The sequence below is a fragment of the Pinus tabuliformis genome, chromosome 7 (genome assembly GCF_031772625.1).
Source record: "Pinus tabuliformis cultivar Carrire ecotype Pingquan chromosome 7, CPIR1, whole genome shotgun sequence".
NCBI lineage: Eukaryota > Viridiplantae > Streptophyta > Pinopsida > Pinales > Pinaceae > Pinus > Pinus tabuliformis.
The window spans coordinates 564594100-564598082 of NC_142293.1; the positions used below are offsets into that span (position 1 = coordinate 564594100).

The 3983-nt window shown below is 38.6% G+C and overlaps 1 pseudogene; it reads right to left on the reverse strand.

The window, feature by feature from the left end:
- Positions 1-200: 200 nt before the first annotated feature.
- Positions 201-696, reverse strand: LOC149248652 (uncharacterized; annotated as a pseudogene).
- Between the last annotated feature and the right edge of the window lie 3287 nt (positions 697-3983).

Below are 3983 nucleotides of genomic sequence, written 5' to 3' on the forward strand. Positions count from 1 at the left end.
GTAAGATTCCTCGGGATGATGGCACGACGAATTGAGTAACATGATAGTATACTCGATGGATGACACCCCACCATGATAAATGGGAGGAAAGGATATCGGGTTATGTTTTAGTGAGGGAGTTAATTCCCTTAAGCTACCCATCATCCTGTCAAAACGGAAGGGGCTCCAACTCCGAAGATGCAGATCAATGGCGTACGAGCTTATCGAGTCACAAAGTTCTGCAGGAATTTTTCGGCACAGCGCTGCTCTACTTTCTCTGCCATGGACGCCAAAGCCGAGAGAGTGGCGCAACGTATGCTCATATCCTGCTTGAAGAGCGTCCAATCCGGATGCTGAGGATGCGGGGCGAACGAACATTTCTCCTCCACCTCGATGAAATTCTTCAGAGTAACATTCCGCGTCACCATCTTCATCGAACGATTCTTGATGTCCACCACCGACAACTCAACGGAGTGGCACACGTTTTGACCGATTACCTTCTGCAACCACCACGGGCCGGGGTATTCACCGTTATCAGGCAAGTGCTGTACAGTCTTCTCGAGCCAAGGTCAAGGGTTCGATTCACAGTGTCCACCTCCACGATATGGGAAAGCGTGGATCTGTTCTCAGGGTCCACGAATTTTCTCCAGTTTGACTCGTTCACCCACCCCAGGGATGCATGTAGACGTGCTCCTGTGTTTATGCCTTCACCAATTTTTTTTATTTATTTATTATTTTTTTGCGCGGGGTGGAGGGGGCGACCTTTAGTTAGGGTTCACAGAAATATTCTATTTATTGCATGCGGCATATGTATTCTTGAGCCTGAAAATGGAAGGGAAGAGGGATAATGGAAATCGTAGTTCACATTTTTAATGTCTAATGTTTTATTGGGATTATGAATTTGTTATTTTGAAAAAAAAAGAAAAAAATCGAGGGTTTGGAGAAAATAAGAGCTAGGGTTCTATGCCCCGTGCTATCAAAAAAAAATGTTATGTTCCTTCCAGAAATTAAAATCACAGAGGATTTGAGGCAATCACGATACTTTCTGAAACTTTACACAGAACATTTAGCTGCACATCTATTATACGTTTTATTTTTGCATGCGTGTGTGCTTCAGCTCGTGCTGTAGAAGAATTTCGTCCATCTGTGATATCCATCAAGCTCCATTCAATTATGGACATTTTCTACCCATTCAATAGTGCAGATATACATTTCATAAATGGGCATTTTTGGCCATTTAATGGTATACATATATTGTATTTCATAAGCCACACACGTAATATAGATATTGCATTCCAGTTAGAGGGTTATGCTTTAAAACTTAGCATGGACGATTCCTTGCTCTCAAATTTGTCGCATGAAATTTGTACTTAATTAAAATAGTGATTTAACCATATGCTGTTTTGTTGACGAACACATGCCGAACATCTATTAGACTATTTCTATATAACCTCTGTTCGCAGAAAATATTATACAGGTATTTGCATGTAGGAGGGCTCTTGCACTGAACTAATGTATCATCTCCCACATCTTTCCTTTGGCTTATTTGCCATAAGGTTCAGACGTATAATATGTCAAATTCACATTCATGTCTGTAGGAGAGCTATTGCACTGAACCAATACATCATCTCCCACATCTTTCTTTTGGCCTATTTTGCAATAAGGTTCAAACATATAATATGTCGGTATCACAACTAGAGATTTATACTCATGCAACATACAGTGCTATCTCGTAAGGGGGATTATTTTATTTTATTTTTGTTTTTAATTTTTTACGCATATACATTTGTTCCCTTTCTAGCTACTTTTGGAACCACAGCAGCTGGGCTTTGGTTCTATGCTCCAGGTTGTTAATGAATTGATGCGGCTGCAATTGATCATCCAACCTTAAAGGCTTCAATCCATATAGTTTTTAGTTTTGCTTGGAATCAAGCAAAGACTGGTAAATGATGTCTGCCTGCCATCTTTGGTCACTAGTGAAACTTGCTATATGCTTTGTCTTCCATTAGCTTGGATGGCCAAACTGCGAGAATATGCATTCCTCATCACCAGGAAATTAAGAGCCTTAATAGTCACAACACCTTTAAATATTGCAACAATATTACACTCCTTGTCATTAGATTCAGTAGGATTAAATGAAGATAGGCCCCAGATAGCCTCACTTGCTTACCCTAGCAAAAGGAAGTAGGGTAGCTAGGTTTGAAGGGATGAAGGTTTGGACTACTCATTCATTGCAAGTGATGATTACGTTCTATGTAGTTAACATTTTTTTTTATCTCTAGATAGTGTGTACCATTAGGTATCCACTAGAAAGGAGTGGTATGTATTTATTTTTAAAGTGCTAATGGTAGTTGTACAACATTGAACTTTCAGAACATGGATCATGAAGGTAAATCAAGTCTCTAAGAAGGTGTAGTAGGCATTGTTAGGTCCCCCTAGCAAGCAGTGGCATATGTTTATTTTCAAAGTACTGATTGTAGTTCCTAACAAAATTGAAGATTTAGAACATGGTAAACAAAGGTGGATTACGTAATAGGTGAAATATCAAACCATAATTAACACAATTATTATTGACCATTACAAATATTGAAGTCCAAGCTTAAGGTGGGTAGTTCCTCCTATGAAAAAGGGCATAGGCATCCCCTATGAATTTGAGTTAATACAAAATTATTGCTATCTTAATTGCATGATTGAATGAAAAAAACTAGAGAGATTTCTCCTAAATTAGTCAATTTGTCATTTGAAGGAAGGTGGGTGTTATTAATTGTTGCTTTAATTAGTTGTGATTTTGATTATGATGATTTTGTTGGAAAAGTTTATGTATGACGCTTCCTTTAACTATTAATTTTAATAATATCTATAATGTATGTTTTGTACATTTATATAAAAAAGTGGGTTGCAATGTTCCCCAGATATAGTCCTTCAGTTATAACGGAATTCGTGTTATAGATACCTTGGGAAAATTTTAACCTGCCCACCAGAAGGTTGGCAAGAGTTTCAGGGAGGGTTCCTAAGATTATGTGTCGCCGCTTCTCCTTTATGTTCTAAGGACTTCGGGACGAAGTCCATTGTTAAGAGGGGGTGTATGTAGTGCCCACTCTAGTTTCCTGATCCTAATACGACATTATCTTAGACACTTTATTCTTCGAGGACCTCAGATTGAGGATCTGGACCCATGACACTATTATTAGCGATTGAGATATTCATGGTTGTGATGTTTATGAATGCTTTCCATTGATATTATGGTAGCATGAATGGTTATGTATCTTATCTATCAGTATTCTGATGATTGCAATATTAAATAGTTAAGTTGGTCTCTATTTTAAATTATGATGAGGGGAGTAAAGAATATGTATGCGCTCTACTAAAAGCATAATGAGGATAAATTTTATGGATAGGTATATTCTACGATGTTACGATGTTGATAGCTTAATGAATATGTATGTTTCCATTGATGATTATTGATGATAGCCATGAGGGATGTGTCCCCTATGTTACCTACTTCCTTTAGTTCAGACTTACAATGGACAATGATGTGAATGACCAGGAATTGTTAATGATGCTATTATGATAATTGAATAACATTGAGAAACCTTGTTACTGATGATTATTGAGTATAACAGGAAACCATCAGAGGCACTCGCATATGACATGTCGATGACACCTGGTTTGATGAAAATTTATATTACTTTATCTTTGAAAGTCTAAGTCGATCTTGGAATCTGCCATATATGTTTAACTATATTCTGATGATATATTAATGGTTGCAGGCACAGATTAGTTGCTTGAACGAATGACTCACATATGGGTGATGGGGTTGTACAAGTGGATGGAACTACATGGGAGGGGTGGGACAGAGTCCCTGATCTCACCCACTAGCACTCCCGCCGTGACTTGGGCTGGAAGGGTTGAAACACCTTCACCTTGAAGATCACGATGCCATGAGGGCAGGTCCTGAAGTTGGGTCGCTCATGAGGACTTTACCAGGGGGCGCGCATCAAGGC